Source organism: Rutilus rutilus, assembly GCF_951802725.1.
Source record: "Rutilus rutilus genome assembly, chromosome: 2".
Lineage (NCBI taxonomy): Eukaryota > Metazoa > Chordata > Actinopteri > Cypriniformes > Leuciscidae > Rutilus > Rutilus rutilus.
The window spans coordinates 49,597,566-49,623,419 of record NC_140210.1 but is presented as its reverse complement, the minus strand read 5'-3'; the positions used below and the strand labels follow the sequence as shown (position 1 = coordinate 49,623,419).

The 25,854-nt window shown below is 36.2% G+C and overlaps 1 protein-coding gene across 4 annotated transcripts in view; it reads right to left on the bottom strand.

Annotated features, from left to right (window-relative positions):
* Positions 1–20,336, bottom strand: part of LOC311283541 (GTPase IMAP family member 8-like) — a 45,524-nt gene extending 25,188 nt beyond the window's left edge. The window contains exon 1 of one of the 4 annotated variants that reach the window (XM_084398016.1): positions 20,251–20,336. The gene's annotated coding sequence lies outside the window, so the exon portion shown is untranslated. The remainder of the gene's footprint in view (positions 1–20,250) is intronic. The other 3 variants (XM_084398013.1, XM_084398012.1, XM_084398015.1) reach the window with 3 other exon arrangements.
* Positions 20,337–25,854: the final 5,518 nt, after the last annotated feature.

Below are 25,854 nucleotides of genomic sequence, written 5' to 3'. Positions count from 1 at the left end.
AATTGCTAGTGACCTGATTCAATGATGTCACCCAGCATTATAAACTGATTATCTAATTGTTTTATTAATTTTTCACTACAGTAGTTATTTCCAGCAATGTTTTAAAGATCTGAAGGATTTAAAATCACACACTGACATCAAGAATCTACATATGAATCTCAACAATGGTTACAATCAAACAAATGCTTAATGTTGCAGTGCATGATGGGAGCCACCAATCAGAACGCATCCCTGGCTGACATCATGCATTGCAGCATGAATAAATTATGCAGCTGAATTGTCCTGTAATTTTCATTGTTTTTTTTTCTGTTTGCTTTTATTTTGCTATTGTTTTGTTCTGACTTTAGTAGCTTGTTTTGTGATGTTCAGAGTTGATCTGTTTGTCACTAGTTTGTTTATTGTCACCATTGTTGAGATTCATATGCTGATTCTTGATGTCTGTGTGTTTAAACACAGTAACTTCTTTGCACAAAGTATTTTAAAAATTTTTGATATTGCTGTTGGATCTCAAACTGTAGAATCTCAGAGCTACAATCACCAATACTAAAACGAGACATCATGCATATAGTCAGAATTTAGACTCTGAATGACATCAGTGAATCAGGACACTACATGATAATGTTTTTATCATCAAAACATATTGTGAGCAGGTCATGTTTTCTCTTGCAGTAACAAATGTGCTTTATAAACACAGAGTTGTAGCAACCAAAGAAAAACATATAATAAAAAATTAAAAGAGTCAAGAGCCCAACTAAAGCAAACACTGACCACCAAAATGGTAACTTGAAAAGAAAAATTCCATAAAATATTACCGTCTAAACTTCTGTTGAATCTCAAGAACTTTTGTCGATGTATGACAGAAATAAAGTCAAACTGGTAATAATAAGTGCAACAATGTGTAATGACTCGAAGTCAGTTGTAGTTCTTGTGTTTCTCTTTTTTCTGTTATTGTTTTTTCTCTTTCCGTCAATGATTCTGCTTATTAACATCAGGTGTCACCACTAATGGCCAATCATCACTTAATTAATCACTTAATTATCTCATTAACTTCAACACTGCTTCAGTGTTAACTTAATTATCTCATTAACTTCAACACTGCTTCGGTGTTAATTTTTAACACCCTGTAGTGTGGACACATATAAACACTGAGGAGTGTTAATTTAACACTGGGGATTTTGCTGTGTATAGACCATTTGTTGCAGTTGGTCTGTGATCAAGTTAGGCTTAAGATGCTATTGGAAATGCAGCCCTGGTTATGTTTTGATGATGAAATTACTAGTGACCTGATTTACTGATGGCACCAATCATTATAAACTGATTATCTAAATGTTTTATTAATTTTTCACTACAGTAGTTACTTCCAGCAATGTTTTAATGATCTGAAGGTTTAAAATTCACACACAGACATCAATAATCTACATATGAATCTCAACAATGGTGACAATCAAACAAATGCTTAATATTGCAGTGCATGATGGGAGCCACCAATCAGAACGCATCAATGGCTCACATCATGCATTGCAGCATGCATAAATTATGAAGCTGAATTGTCCTGTAATTTTCATTGTTTTTTTCTGTTGGCTTTTATTTTGCTATTGTTTTGTTATGACTTTAATAGCTTGTTTTGTGATGTTCAGAGTTGATCTTTTTGTCACTAGTTTGTTTTTTGTCACCATGTTGAGATTCATATGCTGATTCTTGATGTCTGTGTGTTTTAACACAATAACTTCTTTGCACACAGTATTTTCAAAATTTTTCATATTGCTGTTGGATCTCAAACTGTAGAATCTCAGAGCTACAATCACCAATACTAAAACAAGACATCAAGCATATAGTCAAAAATTTAGACTCTGAATGACATCAGTGAATCAGGTCATTACATTTTTCTTGCAATAACAAATGTGCTTTATAAACACAATGTTGGAACAGTCAGAGGAAAAACTAATCTTAAAAATGAAAAGGGTCAAGAGCCCAACTAAAGCAAACACTGACCACCATAATGGTAACTTGAAAAGAAAAATTCCATAAAACATTACCGTCTAAACTTTTGTTAAATATCAAGAACTTTTGTCGATGTATGACAGAAATAAAGTCAAACTGGTAATAATAAGTGCAACAACGTGTAATGACTCGAAGTCAGTTGTAGTTCTTGTGTTTCTCTTTTTTCTGTTATTGTTTTTTCTCTTTCCGTCAAAGATTCTGCTTATTAACATCAGGTATCTTCAATAATGCTCAATCATCACTTAATTAATCACTTAATTATCGCATTAACTTCAACACTGCTTCAGTGTTAACTTAATTATCTCATTAACTTCAACACTGCTTCAGTGTTCATTTTAACACCCTGTAGTGTGGACACATATATACACTGAGGAGTGTTAATTTAACACTGGGGATTTTGCTGTGTAATGTCAACATGACGCAACAGCACCCCTGGCATAAATATAATTTTGTTTGTACTTCGCAAACGTTATCACAGTATTTTTAGTGTGTGTGTAGTTTCAAAAAATTGCGCAAACGTTATCACAATTTGTGTGTGTGTGTGTGTGTGTGTGTGTGTTGCACATCCATAATTGCAAAGGGGACGCGATTAAAACTTTATAAGTACATAAATGTATCAAATAACCATTCCGAGACGTCTTGGTCCATTCTCATTTCGTGTTTCTTCTGCCGGAGTCTCTTCATCATCTGGGTCCAGCAGGGCGGGGATATGCAGCTCATTTACATTTAAGGTGGTACACACCAAAACAGCTCTTTTTAAAACAGACCCCAAAAATGACATTTTCAAATGGTTATAATAAATTAACTGTGGGGTATTTTGTGCTGAAACTTCACAAATACATTCTGGGGACACCCAAGACCAATATTACATCTTGTAAAAAGGGGCGTAATAGGTGCCCTTTTAATGGTGCGTTCACACCGGACGCGAATAGCGCGTCAGGCGTGAGTGATTTCAATGTTAAGTCAATGCAAAGACGCGTTACGCGCGTAAAAAATTTCTGCGGCGCGAATGAGGTGTAGAGCGCGGCGCGGTAGACGCGAATACGCCTCATTCGCGCGTCAAGTTCGCGCGAATTGAGCGTCTGGCGCGTTAAGTGCGTTACGCGCGAATGATTTTATTAGTGCTTTATGTGCATTCACGCGTTTGACGCGAATTCGCGTCTGCCGCCCGAGTTGAAAAATCTGAACTTCTGCGTCAATTCGCGCCGCGTTAACCAATCAGGAGCCTGCTTGCTGCTGCTGTCACGTGGTGAAGTGACAGTTTATAATGTTATTTTATGTTTGGCCTCAATAAATTATTTTGTAATATGACTAAAATGCACAACAAAGCAAATCTTTCACATAAAAACTCGATTTCAATATAGGCCTATGAGAGATACTCATTTTGTATTGAATGCTATTTATTCCAAATCTATTCTAGATTATATGAAACATTATTAATCTAATGTAAAGACAACAAACACAATTTAGTGTATAAAAACAAAAAACAAAAATCACAGGACAGGTTTCACTTTTGGAGGCTGGCTCCATTTATTATCAAAACAAAAATAAATGACAGATTAGGTGGGTGCGGGCGAGGGTGAACCTGTACAGCGCGGGCTCGTCAGGCAGCGACCACTCGAGGCCGAGGCCTTATACGGCCTACGCTGTCCTCGTCAGCGTCCTCACTGTTAGGTCCACCAAACCTAGCTCCTGGAGCAAATTGTGAAACTCCTGAAACCCTCCGGAGGGTCTGGTGGACCCGAGTACAGTGACGATGTCCCCTACGCAGCTGTTTCTGCTCTCCAGAGCATATACCAGCGGTGACTCTCTCGAATAATGCTAATGCTCAATAAACATCTAAAAAAGATGGCCGCCAACGTGTTTCGAAACTTTCGCCTCCGGATTTCGCCTCTGACAAATAGCATAAAAAACAAAAGTTTGATGCGACGCGGCAGGTGCGAATTTGACGCGCTATTTGCGTCCGGTGTGAACGCACAGTAACACTCTTGAGTCTTGAGCCAAATAAACTCCCAGGAGAGTTAATTTAACACTGGAGTTTTTGCTGTGTGAGTTCATGGGTGTAATAAACATATGGCAGGACTTTCCACCTCTGCTGGCAACTGCCAGTAGATTACTGTAAAATCAAGGACAAACAGTAATATCCTGTAAAATGTAACAGTCAGATTTATTAAACTAAAGAAGCTAATTTCACTGAAATATTAGTGAAAGTTCAAAGAAAAAAGTTATGCGAAGTCAATAACTGATAAGGAGAGTAAATATTAAACTGAAGTGTTTTATGTGTTTTTGCACAAGATGATATAGAAGAGATCTGTTGCGGGTCACCATTGTGCTGGAGAGTAGAGCCTGTGTTTCAGTCAAAGATGAGCAGAGAAACACTGATGTTATTCTGATTGTTGCTTTATTTAAAAGCAATGACTTTTACGAACTGCAAGTTAAAATCATAGACTTCTTTTCAGTTGGTAAACATGGTGATATTTTTTTTGTAGGCGGAGCTTAAATGGTCCCCAGAACAATCCCTTTGGCCGCTTCACTAACCTTAGTTTGCAAGTTTTGTTAGCTTGTTTTTTAACAATGACTGGAGAAAATCCGATTTTATCTTAATGTGCAAGGTCACTCACTGGACCGCGATTGTTATTTGCAAAAGTTAACCCCTGGGGTCGGCGGAATCTCTCTGTCAGTGAAGTCCATTCTGAAACGCGTCCGAAACTGAACTGTAACTCAGCGAATACTCAGTCAAACAGGAATACAGAGACACAACCATGAAGCTTGAATTCTCTTATTTTAAATGAAGTAATTTATATAAAAAACAAATATTCTCAGTTTATGTAATCTGTATGAAAAGAGAGAGGTGTCAGTCGTTCTCATCTCAGCTCATTAAAGCTCATTAAGTGTAAATGTGACCACGCCCACGGAGAGCGCACGCTATTCCAAGCAAATGATCTGAGGTGATACATGCAAACATGTCAACGCCCACATCAGCTGGATAACACACACCGCAAGTTTAATCAGACAGACTCATGTACTTTACGACGCTGTGAGGAATAATACTATCTTAATAATAATCCTGGAAAATTTACCTCAGAAGTGCTGGAAGTTTCATTTCGAGGAGCAACGGATCCATCTGAGGAATAGGTCAGTTGTTTTTTTTCTAATCGCAATATGGAATAGTGTCTGTAAACGCAAAAAGACTGTTTAAATATGAATCGCGTTTTGTCTGTGAATGAATTAACAGCTTTTACCAAACTATATTGCTATACTGAGATGAGTAAAAATCGACTGAAATATATGTTGAAATAAAATGTCTTTGTATAAGCAACGTACTAAACTGCAACTTAACATTTAAATGTCCTAATATATCATAAAAACGATAGGCCTACAGACGAAATATGAAAGACAACATTTCGTTGACTAGTTTGGATATTATACAGTTTTTACTGTAAAATACTGCCACATCAAATAAGCTTATGTTTGCCAATTTCTGCTCATATTATATATATATATATATATATATATACATGGAACCGATCCAACCGATATAGATATTATACCGCAAAGTGATGAAGTCACTGACCATTACATGGTAACTTGCATATTACGTACTGCTGTAATATGTCATGCGGCGCAGCGTTATCAACCAGGCAGAACAATCCTTCCATCAACCATAGATAATTTCTCAAATTGCTTATCTGATCTGTCTCAGCTGCTGCCTGAACCCAAACAAACAGATGAACTAGAAGAACTAACTAGCACTATGAGCACCATTCTCTCTAGAACATTGGATGTTGTTGCACCTATTAAATTAAAAAAGGTCAGAGAAAAAATTAAAGCACCGTGGTACAACAATACTACGCATGTTCTAAAGAGAGAAACCCGTATTTTAGAGCGTAAATGGAAACAAACTAATTTAGAGGTCTTTAGAATCGCGTGGAAAGACAGTATGTCACGTTATAAAAAGGCCCTAAAAGCGGCCAGGGCTGAGCATCTCCGCAAACTAATAGAAAATAACCAAAACAATCCAAGGTTTTTATTTAACACCGTGGCTAGACTAACAAATAAACAGACGTCACCCGAACAAAATATCCCGTTACAGTTTAGTAGTAATGATTTTATGAAGTTCTTCACTGAGAAAATAGAAAGCATCAGAACCACAATTGTAAACGTTCAATCTTCAATTGCGCCTTATAATTCAGCCTCAATTATCACCCCGCAAGAACAATTACAGTGCTTTACAACTATAGAACAAAAAGAGTTAAAAAAAACTTATCACTTCATCTTAAACAACAACATGTTTATTAGATCCTATACCAACTAAGCTACTGAAAGAAGTGTTACCTGTAGTGGAACAGCCTCTCCTCAATATTATTAACTCATCTTTATCTTTAGGTCATGTTCCAAGAACATTTAAACTGGCAGTTATAAAACCTCTCATTAAGAAACCACAATTAGATCATAATAACCTAGCAAACTATAGACCCATTTCAAATCTTCCATTTATGTCTAAAATATTAGAAAAAGTTGTGTCCGCTCAATTGTGTTCTTTCTTGCAAGAAAATGATATCTATGAAAAGTTTCAGTCTGGATTCAGGCCGCACCATAGCACTGAAACTGCGCTCGTTAAAATCACAAATGATTTACTTTTAGCTTCTGACCAAGGCTGTATCTCAATACTAGTTTTACTTGATCTTAGTGCTGCGTTCGATATTATAGATCACACAATACTCTTAGATCGACTACAAAATTATACTGGTGTTCAAGGACAAGCATTAAGCTGGTTCAGATCATACTTATCTGACCGCTACCATTTTGTCTATTTAAATGGAGAAAAATCGATCATAACTCCAGTAAACTATGGAGTGCCACAGGGATCTGTGTTAGGCCCTCTGTTATTCTCAGTATATATGATGCCACTTGGAAATATTATAAGGAAACATGGAATTAGTTTCCATTGTTATGCTGATGACACTCAAATATATATTTCATCACGGCCAGATGAAAACGCTAAATTATCCAAATTGACAGAGTGTGTTAAAGATATAAAAGATTGGATGACGCGTAATTTTCTTTTATTAAATCCAGACAAAACAGAGGTACTAATCATCGGTTCAAAAAAACGCCCACAAAACCTCTCGCAATACAACTTTAATATAGTAGGATGTCCTGTTACTTTATCCTCTACAGTAAAAGACCTGGGTGTTATACTCGATTGCAACCTGTCTTTCGAAAATCATATTTCATATGTTACAAAAACTGCCTTTTTCCACCTTAGAAACATTGCTAAGCTACGTAATATGCTATCAGTTTCTGATGCAGAAAAGTTAGTTCATGCATTCATGACCTCGAGACTAGATTACTGTAATGCTTTATTAGCCGGTTGTCCTGCATCCTCAATTAACAAGCTACAGTTAGTCCAAAATGCCGCCGCTAGAGTTCTTACTAGATCAAGAAAATATGATCATATAACACCGATTTTATCATCACTGCATTGGTTACCTATAAAGTTCCGTATTAATTACAAGGTATTGCTACTGACTTATAAAGCCCTAAACGGCTTAGCTCCAGTCTATTTAACCGATCTTCTATCACCCTATAATCCATCGCGCTCTTTAAGATTACTAAATTCGAGGCTTTTGGTCATACCTAGGATATCCAGAACCACCAAAGGAAAAGGAGGGAGAGCATTTTCACATTTAGCTCCAAAACTCTGGAATAGCCTTCCTGATAGTGTTCGTTGCTCAGACTCGCTCTCCCAGTTTAAAACTAGATTAAAGTCGCATCTCTTCAGCCAGGCATTCATATAATATTTTTAATCTTACAGTTCAAATTACAATCCGGCCTCTAGTTAATAAAAACCAGAGGAGAACGTTTTTTTTTTCTCCATTGGGTCACCTGATGGAGTTTTAGGACACCATTAGGTCACTTGATGGAGTTTTTCGGTTCCTTGCCACTGTTGCCTTTGGCTTGCTCAGTTGGGGATATTCTGGGGATATTTAATTTGATTTTATCAATCAATAAATTCCACTAGAAACAAACCTTGTTGTATTATTTTAATTTAATACTGTGAAGCTGCTTTGATACAATCTGTTTTGTGAAAAGCGCTATACAAATATACTTGACTTGACTTGACTTGACTATATTATGTTTTGTTAAAAATAAAGTCATCAACAAAGATGTTATTATAGTGTTTGTTCCAATGTAGGCTATATTCAAACTAATGAATCCTTAACTTTGAAATATAAGTTTTTTTTTTTTTAGTTTTTACAAAGAAAGATTACACTTGAAATATTGTTCATTTTAACTGTAACCTTTTACAAGGTAGATGTACACAAAATCTTAAAAGGTTAATATAAGCCTTCTCTTTAAATTATTTTATTGTGTTTTATTAGTGACACATTAGGGGAGAGAATATATTCCAAAACGTTCTGAAAATACAGTATGAGAATTAACTGCACAATTACTAGAAATGTTTGGATATTATACAATTTGCAATCACAATTTGTGAGAAAAAAAAAAAGTCGAGATGTTTCCAACTGTGAACCAATTTTGTATTATATATATATATAAGGTTTGAGGGCGAACCAAACACAAATTAATCTTCCAGGTGATTTGTTCAAACCAAGCGTGCCGCACAAGCCCTGAAAAGTGAAGCCAAAACGTCTCGATCGCCCCCCGGTGACTGGTCCTAGTATAGGTCATAAGCCCCGCCTCCCCATGTTATTCAACGGGACGTGAGACTACTAAACAATTAAATTACACTTCAAATATCTTTTTTCCAAAGGTGGTTTCTTTCATTTGCGGTCGTTTTTATCACGCTGATGTAAGTTCAAGTGTCTGTTTCAAAAATAAGTTGGTTTTTAGTTAGTTACGTGATGTGGTGGTGTTCAGGTGTCTGGCGGCTTCAGTTTTCATCAATGGAAGAGAGCGAAGGGGCGTTGTCCATCTTTTTTTACAGTCTATGGTTAAAACATATTTCCACACAGAACTGAACACTCCAGACCCCAAATCACCAATCCAGAACCATAAAATCCAGGCTCCAGCCAGTCTATGCTAAGAACTTTATGGCCATGCAAGCATCTAAAGGAAGAACGTTGTCAATGTTAGATGGTTTGGAAAAGACTGATTGGTTCAGAGATGGCAAAGCTCAGGGCCCAACCAAGATAACGGCAAAGGTTGCTTGATCCCACGACAGATATACAAAACAGACCTCCTTCTTCTTAAGGACCTCTGAATGACCCAAGGTTGAAATCTCTTAAAACCACAGAGACTTGAGACTTTACCTAAAAAAACATAAAATCATCCCAAAACAATTATTGATGGACTTATAATCAAACATCGTGCAACTACATAATTATTTATTGTGTCTACAACCTATATGTGTGTCTAATATGCTTAGATCCCATATAAGTCATGTAATTGTTATAACTATTAGATGTTTGAATGAAAGTGTGTCTTGTTTCCTATCAGTATGATCGTATGTTCTTAATTCAGAAGATGGCTTGATTGAAATCTGTGTAAAATGTTTTGTATTATTATAATAGTAATGATGTCTAAACTGTGGCCTCTGTCCTCTCTGCTAGAGCTGGAAAGTAAAGAGATCACAGATAACGCATGATTTATGATGAGAAGTCAAGAAAATGCCACTTCTCAAATAAAGACAGTGCCTAATTGGTCAGAACTGATCCAGGAGGCCGGACAAACATTTGAGTTTAAAATCTTAAGACCCGAACAAAGCTTTGGGAGAAGGAAGAGAAAAGTAGATTGAAAAATGATTATGGAGAAGCCATGACGGATTAACCAGACAGACTAGTAACTATGTAAACGTGCAGACGAAAGAACCCAAATCAAGATCAGAAGAACAAGGGTTAAACAGCTTCATTCAAGCCATCTAACAACTCTCGTCTCAATTTTCTTTCTTTTCTTAGTTTTCTTTTCTTTTCCATTGTGAGTCTCGGTTCTAAGTTTTGTGGCAAAGTTTCGGTCCACGATTCGACTGCAAACTTCAAAGACTTTCCATCCATCCGCCAGCACACCATGTGATTGGCCGCCCCAGACATCTATCCAGGCACAAGGAGACACCAGCCAATGAACCCTGGAAACCCCTTTCACGCTGACGAAGGGAATCCCCAAAAGCAAAGACAAGCAAGTACACAGCAAAATCCCCAGTGTTAAATTAACACTCCTCGGTGTACATATAGGTCCAACTACAGAGTGTTAAAAATTAACACTGAAGCAGTGTTGAAGTTAATGAGATAATAAAGTGATTAATTAAGTGATGATTGGCCATTAGTGGTGACACCTAATGTTAATAAGAGTCATTGACGGAAAGAGAAACAAGAACAGAAAAAAGAGAAACACAAAAACTACTAACTTCGAGCCATTACACACTATTGCACTTAATATTACCAGCTTGACTTTATTTCTGTCATACATCTACACACATTCTTATTTAGATTTAACAGAAGTTTAGATGGGAATGTTTTATGGAATGTTTCGTTTCATGTCACCATTATGGTGATCAGTGTTTGCTTTAGTTGGGCTCTTGACCCTTTCCTTTTTAACATTAGTTTTTCTCTGACTGATCCAACTCTGTGCTTATAGAACAGATGTGTTGTGGCAAGAGAAACTATGACCTGGGCTGTGTTTCCCGAAAGCAATCGCAAACCTAATTTGATTGTACAGACCATTTATTGCAATTGTTCTACATTCAAGTTAGGCTTAAAATGCTTATGGGAAACGAAGCCCAGGTCATGATGCTAATGTTTACCTGATGAAGTTACAATCCTGTATTGTCCTGATTCACTGAATCAGCATTATAACTTAATATTCAAATGATTTCTTCATATACAATACAATAGTTAATTCCAGCATTGCTTAAAACAATCTGATATTTTTAACCCTCTGATGGTCTTCGTTTATCAGTCACACTGGGGGCCTTCCCGGTCAGAAGTGACCGTACACCTAAAAATGAAACTTCCTCCATCCCAGTAAAAACCAATGCAATTTATTTTTGTTCTATAATATTTATTCTTTTTAATTTAGTATTTTGAGACAATTTGATTGAACTTATTAATATTTATGCAATATTTATAGTCCATTTTTTGCCATTGAAAATAATGTTTTTTTTTAATTATTATTATTATTTTTATTTATTTTTTTCTATGCTGTATTTTCGGTTAAAATAGAGACTAGGCTTTCAGAAAAAAAAAAGAAAAAAAAATCAATTTATTAAACATAAAATTAAATAAATCATGTTATTGCATGGGTTTACCACTAGATGCCTGTAATAGCTCTAAATGGAGATGCTTGTGAATTCTAGTTGTTTTTGGACCAAATTACTTACTTTTAATATGTGGATTGAATGTATTTTTTTAGAAATTCTCAAATAATACTTTTTGCCAAGGTTTATAACATTTTATTAATTATTATTTTAATAATTTTAATAATTATTATATTAATTATATATATATATATATATATATATATATATATATATATATATATATATATATATATATATATATATTATAATTATTAATTATGTTATGTTTTTCATTCTTGATGTTTTAGAGTTTCACCCCTTCATTGCTGAGCACTTTTTTTCTTTCTTTTTTGCGAATTTTTGTGTTTTTTGTCAATTTCCCATTCATTTCCTATGGGGGTCATTTTTGACCGAAGACCATGAGTGTGACTATTTTTTTTACGACCACTTAGCATGCTCGAATCATGACCTCAATTTTTTTTGTGTTCACATACCTAATGCCAGAAAAGTCACCAAGTTTCGTAATATTCCAATGAAGCTGTGATTTTAAAAAATTCAAAACAGATTTTTTGTAATCTGAATTTATTGGTGTGTATGTGTATAAAAGTGTGTTTGTATGTGTGTGGGTGGGTGTGAATTTTTTGCACTCTTGATGTTGTAGAGTGTCACCCCTTTACTGCGGTGTACTTTTTTTTTAGAATCGTGGCTGATTTGTAGATTGTACAGACAAAAATTCTGAGAATTTTTGTGTTTTTGTACAAAACAAAAACGTTGTTGCACAACGTTTTTTGAACAGAAACGGTGATGCGTTGAACACACTGTTCTGATGACGCAAGAGTTGCAACTATGGCAGCTGAGAAGGCCATTCTTTGTGAAGAATTTTAGGAGTCTGATGAAGTCGGTATAAATATGTGTTTAATACTACAAAATATGCCCGATGTTACAGTTACTGCACTTGCCGCCCAGAACAAAAGAGAACATCCCAATCGAGTGAAGGGATTGCTGAAACTGAAATGGAAGTACACATCTTACCTAATTCAGACTAAAACACATCTATTTAGCCTCACATACTGACTTTATTTGTAGGTCATACTGTTTTAATACAATGTATTTTTTTTCTCATTTTTAGGAAAAGCACTTAATTACCATTGTTTATTTCTATACCAAATGTCATACACTTGCAATGAATCTAAAAATATAAACAGCTACATCATTATGTTGATATCCTATATTTTTACAATAAAACTTACGACAAACATGTCTCCTAATATCCTCAGTTGTAGCGTATACCGAGCTGCATCGAACACATTTGTAAATGACTTTCCTTGAACCCATTTTGCGAGTTCACTTTAATACCGAGTGCTTTATATACATGTTGCTGCTGATTGGACTGCAGTTCTGACACACCCACCAAACAAGAGAAAACGTATCTCAAACCCCGTTGCACACCGGTGCACGCCGTTTCCAGGAAACATGGCGTTCAACCCGGAAACCGTAGCAAAACGTTGCGCACCGTTTTGAACTTGAACGTGCCCCTGGTGCCACACTCTAATCAGCTAATTAACTCAAAACACCTGCAAAGGCCTTTAAATGGTCTCTCAGTCTAGTTCTGTAGGCTACACAATCATGGGGAAGACTGCTGACTTGACAGTTGTCCAAAAGACAACCATTGACACCTTGCACAAGGAGGGCAAGACACAAAAGGTCATAGCTATAATGAGGAGATATTTATGCGTCTCTCTGGCTAAAGTCACAGTTCCTTAAATCTTTCTGATCAGATGAAATGTTACTAATGTTTTCCAAAATAACCTATATAAAAGAATATGAGATTGATTTATAATTATTTGTTTTAAATGTTTAAACAGTGAGAGGTTAAGTGTGTGCCTATACAGTTCTGCACACTCTGGCTGTCAGGCTGTGAGTCGCACTTCGATGGTCGTTCTGTGAGAGCTTGCGGTGATTTGTAGCGAACGGTGCGGACTGTAGGAATAGAGTTCTCAACGGGTCTGAAAATTACAACCCAACCCGACTCGGCCCGTGGCTTTTAAAGCCCGGACCCGATGTAACCTGACACATCAACATGAATTATCTGCCCGAACCCAGCCTGCGGGTTTTTTTTTTTTTTATACACGTATTATCATGACCAGGGGCCTGTTTCAGAAAGGAGGTTAAGTGAAAACTCTGAGTATGTTAACCCTGAAATGAGGGAAACTCTGAGTTTTCTGTTTCAGAATGGGAGGTATGTTAAACCTGAGAAAGCAGAGTAAGTCAAGCCGTTTCAGAAAGAGAGGTAACTTATACTCAGAGTCAGTTACCATGGCAACTTACTCTGTGAACCTAACCTGGTCGGGAGCAGGTTTTCTTCAGTAAACCCAGAGTTTCTTTCGGTCTCCTCGCCTTTTTTAAAGAGGAAGTGGTGTTTAAACACCTCATTCATTCTTTCAGTACATTTTTATTAATAAAAGTAATCTTTTATTAATAAAATAAAATATTGCTTTTTTTTTTTTTTTAAATAAGATGAAGTCTATATAACTCCTTAACTGGCAACTGAAAATACAGTAGATTAGAGTTACACTGTAAAAAAAAATCCTAATTTTACAGAAAATAACTGAGATTTTTTTTACGATCATTTTCTTTCATTTTAAATTGTACTCAAAACACTGTAAAATTACAAAAAATATCTGTAAAATAAAAATTCAGCTGTTATTTTAGGTATTGTGACATTAATGACAAATTACAGTAATTCACACTTTTTATACAGAACATTTGTTGTATTTTTCATACAGTATTTTTTCTGTTTTCTTAAATTACGTAAAAATGTATGTAAAATTACAAATATAATCTGTAATTTAACAGAAAGAAAACAGTTAAATGATAAAATGGTCAAATGACTGTCAGCTCCCCAAAAAACTGTAAAACATCCTAAATTAAATAAACTGAAAAACACTGTTATTTTACAGGTATTTCCTGAATAATCACGATCAAAAACCTTCATTGTAAAAAAAATCGTAAAAAAAGGGTCAAATGACTGGCAGCTGCGGCTGCCAAACAAAAACCTTAAAATTAAAGTCAAATATGGTAATTTAAATAAACCGAAAAAACACTGTTATTTCACAGGTATTTCCTGCTTTATTATGATCAAACACCTTCATTGTAAAAAAATTGTAAAAAAAGGGTCAAATGACTGGCAGCTGCGGCTGCCAAACAAAAACCCTAAAATTAAAGTAAAATATGCTAATTTAAATAAATTGTAAAAAACTTTAAAATAAATTTGATGTCACCATGATTGAGATTAGTGTCTGCTTTAGTTGGGCTCATGACTTCAATTTTTAACTTGCGTTTTTCTTTGGCTGCTTTAACTTAATTTCTCACATGCATATAATTTTTTAAAATTGTAATAATTCAGGAAATAGCTGTAAAATAACAGTGTTTTTCTGTAAAACATTTAAGGAAAATTTCTGTAAAAGTTTTTTGCACTTCTAAAATAGGATATTTTACTTTATTTTTACGGTTTTTGTTTGACAGCCGCAGCTGACAGCTTTAAAATAAATTTGGTATCACCATGATTGAGATCAGTGTCTGCTTTAGTTGGGCTCATGACCCGTGAGTTTTTAACATTAATTTTCTCTGGCTGCTTTAACTGTGTATTTAATACACATTTGTTATAGCAATAAATGCAGGAGAAATATCAGATGATCTTGATCATTCATAAGTGATGTTACAGTCATCGTGATGATCTGATTCACTGATATGACAGCCAAATCTCTGAATATATTAGTTTAGATTACATAATATGTAGATTGAATTTAGCTTTATACAAAGTCTATAATGTCATAATTTCTCACATGATCCTTGGCAACAATATTGTAATAATCTGAAATTTAAAATGATATGTATTATATGGAAAAAATTTTGAGCTGATTCATTTTTTTTTTTTTTTTTTGTAGTATAGACATCAAGAATCAACATATGAATCTCAACAATGGTGACAACCAACAAAGCCTTTTTGTGACTTTATAGTAGTTCAGATTTTTTTTTCGTTGTCACCATTGTTGCGATTCATACGCTGATTATTGATGTCTGAGTGAGTCTATATAATCCTGTCAAAACATTTTCTGTATAATGACATCATAAAATCTGAGTATCACAGCACTGCTGGATCTAATTTAGCAGTTTTATCAGGCAAAAATTAACAACTAATATTTAATTACTTAATCAGATATCACACTTCAGGTGGTATCAATGAAGCAGGACACTACATGATGACTATTATCACTAAAAAGGACCAACATCATCTGGTCTGAGTTTCTCTTGGATTCCTACCATAACATGCATCAAAAACACACAGTTAAAGCAGCCAGAGAAATTTTTTAGTAAAACACTAAAAGGTCAAGAGCCCAACTAAAGCAAACACTAATCTCCATCATGGTGACATCAAACTTTATTCTTTTCAATAAAACTTCAACTTCTAAACCTCTGTTAATTCTCAATAGGAATGTTAGTATGAAAGAAATAAAGTCTGGATTGTAATAAGTGAAGATGCTGAGATCCTGATAGTGTTTAATGTTCTATTTGGGTTTAAAGTGTTTCTGTATGGTGTGTTTTGTGTGTCACCATTGTGTTGAAGAGTAGAGCCTGAGCTTCAGTCCAGGATGAGCAGAGAAACATTGATGAAATGCTGCATGTTGCTTTATTTAACAGACAGTAACTGTGTAGTTGCTGATGTAGTGACGTATAGTCACAGCAAATCATGCATATAATTAACTGCATTTTTCAGTAAAAAATCAGAAAAAATGTGAATTAACTGTGTTTTAACTGTGTGTTTCTGTTAAAAAAGATTAATGAAGATTTCTGTAAAAGTATTTTCCACTTATTTAAATTAGGATATTTTACATTAATTTGACGGTTTTTGTATGGTAGCCATTGCTGACAGTCATTTGACTGTTTTTTATGGGATTTTTTTACAATGAAGGTGTTTGATCGTAATAATTCAGGAAATAGCTGTAAAAAAACACTGTTTTTCCGTAAAACATTTAAGGAAAATTTCTGTTAAAGTTTTTTGCACTTAATTTAAATTAGGATATTTTACTTTATTTTTACGGTTTTTGTTTGGCAGCCGTAGCTGACAGTCAATGACTGTTTTTTTACGATTTTATTTTTTACAGTGTACATAATGTAGTTCTAAACAAATTCTACAGAATTAAACTGTGGCATTTACTGGAAATCACTGAACTGTGTTGATCTGTGCAACAGAAGTTGATGGACCGTCCTCCTGCTGTTCTTCCACACTCTGGGGGCGCGGGGAGAGATAAGAATACCTGTTTATACTTAGATTTAAACTTAGGTTCTATAGGCTACTCCACATAAATATGTGCAAAAATCTGAATGTGTAGATTGTTTGATGTGTAGACACATAATATTAACATTAGGCCTCTCTGTGGCAGCAGAAACTCTTTATCCCCATGGGATGAGCATTTGGTTGAGTACACTTTATAAAACTATTTGTTGGGACAGGAGGCTCCAAAAGAAAGATATTACCATCAGAATCTATTGGGACCAACAAAAATAAAATAAATGGAAATATCAAAAATAGCCTATATAAAAAATAACACATATGTAAACCTCTTACATTTTATGAAGGCCCTTGGATCTTTGGGACTGGCTCTGAAGTCCGTCCAGGAATTCCCTCAGCCAAAAATGCTGCTGCACTGCTAGACACTGGATGCTTTAGTTTTTTAATATGTCACATGTTTGTAAAGTCAGGTAGCCTACACCCATGATATGCTCAAGCCTTACTTGATTGAATTATGTTTTTATATTTAATTTTCAGCTGCTGCCATGTTCTTTTCATGCCTGCAGGATTGCACCTACATGAAAATTAAAAGTAGGTTGAATAACATACTGTTCTTCCAGTTTCACCTCTGATATTATAAAAGTTGGGTAAGTTACTTGTATTACTAACTACAAATGAATGTATGTTAAATAGCCTATACAGAATTGTTCTATAGTCTAATACAATTACATCAGATTTAACTTTAAATTACAGAAGAATTAAGAGTAATCCCTTTAATTAAATTACATTATTTAGATTACTTGGTAATTAATTACACCCATCACTGTATAACAGTAATTAAAATGTGAATAAATATGCAGACCTCTTTTTGTCTGGCGCTGTTGCCATGGTGACTCGTAATATCTGCGCTCCATTGATAATGGCTTTTTATAGTTATGGTGCACGCGCTTAACTCAAAGTCAGTCAACTCAGAGTTGATTGAACTAACTAATTTCAACTTTTCTGAAACCAAAAACTCAGAGTTTCCCATCTCAGGGTAAGTCAACTCAGAGTTCAAGTTTTAACTCAGAGTTGGTTGAACCTCCTTATTAAAACAGGCCCCAGCAGACGGGAATTCAAATCAACCTTTAATGTTCACGCCTTTTAACAATACAAACAATACAAACAACTGAAACAATAAACTTTAAAGGTCCCATGACATGCTACTTTTTGTAGGCTTTAATATAGGCCTTAGTGGTCCCTAGTACTGTATCTGAAATCTCTTTCCAAAAATTCAGCCTCGGTGCAGAATTATAGCCACTACAAGCCAGTCCCAGAATGAGCTTCCTTCAGACAGGCCGTTTCGGTGTCTGTAGCTTTAAATTATAATGAGGAGGAGAAAGGCGGCGCAAGGTGGAGGGTGGGTGTGGCCTTGACCATCTTGAGCAACGGTACCGTGGCGTGCATGTTTACGTTGGATATATTGCAATGGCACGAAGACACGCAGTCTTTCAAGCATTTCAGTTTGACCCAGAAGCTGATCCGGATGGAGAAGCAACGGATGAAGAAGTTGCAACTCAGCGGCTCCAGCAGGACGTTTCCGAATGGTTAGTTTAAAATATTATGTCTGGATACGGTATTTTATTCGGACAGTTATTATCATGTAGCTAACGCTAACCTACTGTTGCCTTTTCATGAGAGATCTGTAACGTCTGTATTTATCTTATTACAATTACATCAAGCTCTGCGATCTTGAAATGCGGATATCGCGCGTGCCATATAACCAACAGGAAAACGGTTATCCAAATAACAAAGAAGTGTACAACACTCGCGTTACAGTGTGTGTATTCACACACATAAACTGCATAGCTGCATAGCTAATGTTACAGCCACGTGTAACAATCTAGGTAACCATAAACAGTAAAGCAACACACTTATATATCATTAGTTGACTTACTTGGCTGAGGTGTGTAGCTGAGCCAAAGAGAGTGATCCAGACTTTAGTTTCAGACGTTCAGCAAGCCCAGCTCTGTATTGACCCTTCGGTGTTCATTTGTACATCCAATTATTGAGCAATTGTTATGCTTCGCTCGCTCAAAAGCCATGATATCTCTCGTGGACAAACTAAAATCGCGCGCGCGCGCGTTCCTACTTCCTAGCGCATTTTCTCATGGGTGGGCAAAGCAGAGACAGGGGAGGTAACATTTCCTCCTTATGACGTCATAAAGAGGAGATTCAAGATCAGCGCGTATGAGCCTCCATTTTCTCAAAGGCAGAGAAAGATAGCAAAAGCTCGATTTACACCGATTCAAATTTCTAGAAACTTGGGGACCATATACAGGCTAGGGGAACTCATATTAATGTTAAAAAACCTCAGAAAGTGAAAATTTCATGTCATGGGACCTTTAAATATATAAATAGGCTGTAGTAGCGACGGTGAATTCACCTGCGGCAAGTTTACTTTTCACCAACTCCATCTGCTTCTCCAGGCTAAAGGCGTGCACTCAGCGGCGTCAGGTCTGCCCCCGCCCCTCTCCATGATGCACGTTACACGCAGCAGCCAGACTTTCTTTACGGTGAACAGCAGCGATGATTAATAAAAAAAATATTTTCACTGAGCGGAAAAGATTAAGCCCGAGGTCCGACCCGAGTCATTTGATTAGCCTATATTTTCGACCCGAACCCAGCCAGAACCCGCGGGTCCCGTCGGGTTTGTCGGACCGACCTGACCCGTTGAGAACTCTATGTGGGAATACCCGATTGCAACGTTATGAAGGCCACATCACATCACTGACTCACAAGACTCACTGTTCCATTGATTTTCAGCGTGGAGATGTGTTCGCTGCAGGTCGCTGCGCAAGACTAATAGAATTCACAATGTCTGGGACGGGAGCGCCACCTCCACCCCAGGTGCGTGACTGTTCAGGGATCAAACATTGTTCAAAACAATTAAAAGATAGGCACTTGGTGTTTTAACAATCAAAAGATCACTACATTCCCACGATCAAACAATCAACTATCTCAACGGTTTCCTGGCTGGACTGATATCTATGGAAGTGAAAACAAAATTTAAATGATCATTAACTAATACTATTGTATTAAAGCGCAACGGGGATGTGACTGTTCCCACTGTCTCACCGAAAACAATACTGCTTCTACCCCAATACATTCCGAATAAACATCCTCAAGACTGTTCACAGTAACAATGTCACAGGCAGACTGATGGCAGATGGTCAACTTATAAGAACTAAAAAAAAAAAAAAAGGTTCTAGCTATAAATAAATAATTATTACATTTCATCCTTATCACATTTATTATACTTTTAATTAGTAAAGGATATCGGTCCAGCCAGGAAGCCGTTGAGATAGTTGATTGTTTGATCGTGGAAATGTAGTGATCTTTTGATTGTAAAAACACCAAGTGTCCGGCCTATCTTTTAATTGTTTTGAACAATGTTTGATTGTGCGACTCGCTGCAAGCCTGACAGCCAGAGTGTGCAGAACTGTAGGCACACACTTCACCTCACACTGTTTAAACATTTAAAACAAATAATTATAAATAAATCACTCCCAGGTGAGTTAATTTAACACTGGAGTTTTTGCTTTGCACACACAATTTGGTGAAATCAACCTTATGTCAGTTGAGTATAGCACAAAACTTGAAATAAAACAAACCCCAAATGCTACATTTGATTAATGATTCATTATTCAGCACTCACCGAGATTCAGTGAATGTTCCTTCGTTCCGAAATATTCTGCAACTCTTTCTGATGCACCTCTTTATCTTTCTCTTTCTCTTTCAAACAACAAAACAATTGTGTCGGCAGAGCTTGAATTGTTTAACCAATCACAATTACCAGTTCATGGCTGCTCAACAATTGCTAGACAGATTTCCTAAATTCAGGTAATATGCAGCACTATGATTGGAGGATTAATATAAAATACAATAATATAGCACACAATAATAATATAATAATATAAGCTAGTAACATTGGGCTATAAGAATTCCTATACGAACTTCTAATTCTTAAAGGGGGGGGGGGGTGAAATGCTATTTCATGCATACTGAGTTTTTTACACTGTTAAAGAGTTGGATTCCCATGCTAAACATGGACAAAGTTTCAAAAATTAAATTGTACGTTTGAAGGAGAATTTCTGTGCCAAAAATGGTCCTTCCGGTTTGTCACAAGTTTCGGAAAGTTTTTTTCGAGTATGGGCCTGTGTGACGTCAGCTGGGGCGGAATTTCCTTATATGGGTCCTAAGGGCACTTCTCCCGGAAAGGCGCGGGCGCGCGCGCATCCGTAGACCAGAGAGAGAAGAGACCGAAAGCAGTACCTCATCAAAGCGCTCTGCTCGGCTTTTGGGAAGTCAATGTCACCAAAGAAGTGGGTTTTTGGTTGCCAGGGCAAGACAACCCTGCACAGATTCCCAAAGAACCCAGCGTTAAGGGACCAGTGGATGGAGTTTGTTTTTCCAGAGCATCATCAACGGAGCTGTGTAAGACTGTTTGTTCCCTGCATTTCAACGATGATTGTTTTATAAACAAAGCCCAGATCGACGGATTTGCAGATCGTCTAATGCTTAAGGATGGAGCAGTCACAATGATAAAGGTTCGCGGTCGCAGGCGGTGAGTAAAACTGCTTTAAATGTCTGAGTGTTGTTAGCTTGGTGCATTAGCACAGCTTTAGCACCGCCCACACGGTACGCCTCCAGCCACTTGTTTTTTTCCGGAAAGACTCGGTACAGCCTATCTTTCTTTTATAGATATAATAAAACTAAAGACTTTTTGGAGATATGAAGGATGCAATGCTACTCTATAGGTACTCAAGATTAACAGGAGATTGACTGAAAATGAGCATTTCACCCCCCCTTTAAACTAGGGCTGGGCGATATATCGCACGATATTGTTATGCGCATCTCGTCAGTAAAGCCGGTTCCTTGATTAGTAGTAAATCGCCATCACCTGCTTTCAGATGGAGCGGCATTTACTACAAAGAGCCGTAGTTAACTGACAAGCTGAGCCATATCGCATCAATATCGTGGACGTATCGCCAGCGATAATTAATGCGATATGGCTCAGCTTGTCAGTTAACTACGGCTCTTTCACAGCAAAAACTCCAGTGTTAAATTAACACTCCTGGGAGTGTATGAGTCCACACTCAAGAGTGTTTAAGTTAATGAGATAATTAAGTGATTAATTTAGTGATGATTGATCATTATTGAAGACACCTGATGTTAACAAGCAGAATCACTGAAGGAGAAAATCACAAATTGTAAGCCACCGTTATGGTGATCATTGTTTGCTTTAGTTGGGCTCTTGACCCTTATATTATTAACTTTAGATTTTGTTTGGCTGCTGTATCTGAGTTATAACTGCCAGATGAACAAAGAATAAAGTGATCTGATGGTGTTGGTTATATTATGACATTCATCATTTGAACTTGATCACTGAACTCATTAAGATCCTTCTTTCTGACTTAGATTTATGTTGTTGGTTACAGCATAACTGTGAATCTGCATAAATACCCAGAATTTTTTATATTAATATAAAGGATTTCTTAAAAGTTGTTTAAAAAAAAAAATCGTATGTTTAGGCACAGGCAGATGTCAAGATTCAGTCTATGCATCTCAACAATGGTGACGAGCAGAATATTCAATTAGGAAAAGTAAATTACATAGACAATTCAGATCATAATTTATTCATACCGCAATGCATGATGGGAGCCATTAATGAGTTGTGATTGGTGGCAGCCACTGCAACATGCTTTATTATTGTCACCATTGTTGAGATTCACAGGCTGATTATTGATGTCTGTGTTTCTAAATAAATTAATTTTAAAGTGTTTTGATCAGAACAATATTATTAAATATTTTAGATTATAAGTACTGATAATCATATGCAATAGAATCTCAAAACTGCTGCTAACAAGTTAAATCAAACTATCTCAATAAGTGTCATTTTTCAGATCACAGCATGATTATGTCAAAACATAACCAACACTGTCAGATCACACTTTACTTTGTTCATTTAACTGTTATAAATCAATAACAGCAGACAAACAACAGTAAAATTTAAAGTAAATATATAAGGGTCAAGAGCCCAACTAAAGCAAACAATGATCACCATAACGGTGGCTTTAACACTCATATTTTAACACTTTACACTCTTGAGTGTGGACTCATATATATGGGGGTATTATTGTTGCAATATTCCAAATAAATAGATTAATATTCACAAATAAATGTAAAGAGATTCACAAAAATTTATCGCATTCACAAATAAATAGATTAAGATCCACAAATAAATGTAAAGAGTTTCACAAAAAAAATATAAAATACACAAATAAATAAAATGAGATTTGCAAATAAATAAAATATTTACAAATGTTTTATTATTTTACAAACACAACTCTGCCTGGCATTTATTTGTGAACAGCTTTCTGTGCATTTGTAAATCGCTGCACACATTTGTGAATCGGTTCCTGTGCATTTGTGAATCCCCTCACGCATTTGTGGATTTTGAAACACTTCTAGCGTTGACATGCAGACAGATCCACAAATAAGTGGACTCCACCCACCGCCTACTCAAGCCAATCAGATAACGGCCACATCGAGCTGGCCAATCGTAGCACGTTCTCGCTTCAACCAATCACGTTTGGCTTTACACTGGGCGATCTTGCTCTGTGCTCATTCATCATTCATCTGCATTTTAAAAAGTATGCGTAAAGGCCCATAAAATATGTTTAAAATTTGGATTTTGTTAGAATTACACCATTAGACTGCTTGTCAAGCCAAGCCACAATTTGTATGAGCCTTGAAAAAAGCCAGAGAAACAGCCCTTTACATCTCGGGAACAGCGCATTATGGACGCGTCACGTTATTCAAGATAGAACAGAAAAGCATCAAGTAGCTGACTAATGAATAACTGGGTTCAACCCATAAATAGCTACACGAGTTTTTAATTTGCATGGCAAGATTTTTATTTGCAGAAAACGCTGATGCTGAGGCTCGTACCATTCCATATTGGGTGGTCATTTGGGCTCATATTTGGTATTCTACATGACATTTATTTATGTCCTATTACTATTTGTCACCGCAATTGTGCTTTAAAAGGCAAAATCGTATGTCCTGTAATTTCTTGCATCGTGTCTACCCCGTGCGAGGCTATCTATCTAGAACAGGGGTGGGCAACTTCGGTCCTGGAGGGCCACTGTCCTACAGAGTTTAGCTTCAACCCTAATCAAACACACCTGAACAAGCTAATCAAGGTCCTCAGGATTACTAGAAAATTACAGGCAGGTGATTTTTTCAGGGTTGGAGCTAAACTCTGTAGGACAGTGGCCCTCCAGGACCGAAGTTGCCCACCCCTGATCTAGAAGAATCTATCTATCTTCTAATCTAATCTATCTTCTATCTATCTAGAAGAAGTGCGGGCATCCGTTTACTATCAATGAATGCCCCGCGTCCAGGACACTATCACGAAATATGATTTTTCAAGTAACCAGCACTAGTCAAAGTAGGCTACGATCAGAGCCGTTAAGAGTACGATTATGCAGGCATGTCTGCAGCTAAGCAGACGTCACATAGGGAATATGTGTTAACGTTTCAAACATGCTAGTTTTACATTATTTGAAACTGCTACGGCAGCAGTGAATAGATAGTGCCTATTTCCTTTTGACGCGCTGTGTCGCGCCTCTTGCCGGTGTAGAGACTGTTCATGATGCTCGGGATCTCTGATTATCATAATTCTCTGAGTGTATCATGATGGAAATATAAAGGGAAATATAATATAAACTCCAACAATCTTTTGAAAACAGAGTGTTTTTACCACACAAACAGTTCAGCGCTACTACTGCTCCTTTCAAGGATGCAAGAATCAGTTCCCGCCCCGAGTGTAAAACCAAACGTGATTGGTTGAAGCGAGAACGTGCTACGATTGGCCAGCTCGATGTGGCCGTTATCTGATTGGCTTGAGTAGGCGGTGGGTGGAGTTCACTTATTTGTGGATCTGTCTGCATGTCAACGCTAGAAGTGTTTCAAAATCCACAAATGCGTGAGGGGATTCACAAATGCACAGGAACCGATTCACAAATGTGTGCAGCGATTTACAAATGCACAGAAAGCGGTTCACAAATAAATGCCAGGCAGAGTTGTGTTTGTAAAATAATAAAACATTTGTAAATATTTTATTTATTTGCAAATCTCATTTTATTTATTTGTGTATTTTATATTTTTTTGTGAAACTCTTTACATTTATTTGTGGATCTTAATCTATTTATTTGTGAATTCGATAATTTTTTGTGAATCTCTTTACATTTATTTGTGAATATTAATCTATTTATTTGGAATATTGCAACAATAATACCCCCATATTTCACCGTCGGCTTTTAAAAGTATAATGTCTACAAAAAATCAATAAAAGAAGATTTAATGATGGAAATATATACATTAATGTACAGATTGCACACAATGGGATAGCAGGAAATGAAGCTGCTGATAAGTTAGCAAAAAAAGGTGTTAAATAAAAACTTGGTGGATATGAAAGTACCACTGGGGAGAAATGAGGTAAAATCATTGATTAAAAGAAACTAGTATATAAAGGCAAAAAAGGTGGGAAAATAGCAGCACAGGGAGATGTTATAATAATATTGCAAAATTAGTAGGAAATGACCAGTGTTATGGAAGGTACAGAAAGGAAGAAGTAATGATCTCTAGATCAAGATTAGGACACACAGGAATAAATTCAACACTTGCAATAATGGGGAAGCATGAAAACGGTATGTGTGATGAATGTAATGTTTTAGAAACAGTAGAGCATGTTTTTTTTTGTTTTTTTTATAAATGTAACAAATATAATGATCAATTAAGTAGTTTATTTAATAATATAAGGGATAGACCAGTAAATGTCAAGGACCTCTTGGCAAAGGGATTTGAGAGATTCTCAGATATATGGGGCTGTTTTAACCTTTTTAAAGAATACAGGATTAGAACATAGGATATAATGTATGGGGATTGTGATGCTTCTTCCCACCTTGAAGATTGAGGAGCCCAGGGCAGAAGTTGAAGGAGCTGAACACGCAGCACCAGCAGAAGGCCGGTGAGGCATTACATCCAAAAAAAAAGAAAAAAAAAAAAGAATAAACAGATGCATCACCCATGAAGGCTGTACAGTAGGTGGCGGTAATACTCCTAAGGAGTGAGCAGCCAGTAACAAGAAGAAGATGATGCTGGAGTTCAAAATGTTTAGTGGACAATGTAGAATCACAGGCCTGCTGTAATAATACGAAAAAAATAATAAAAATAAAAAATAATAATACAAAAT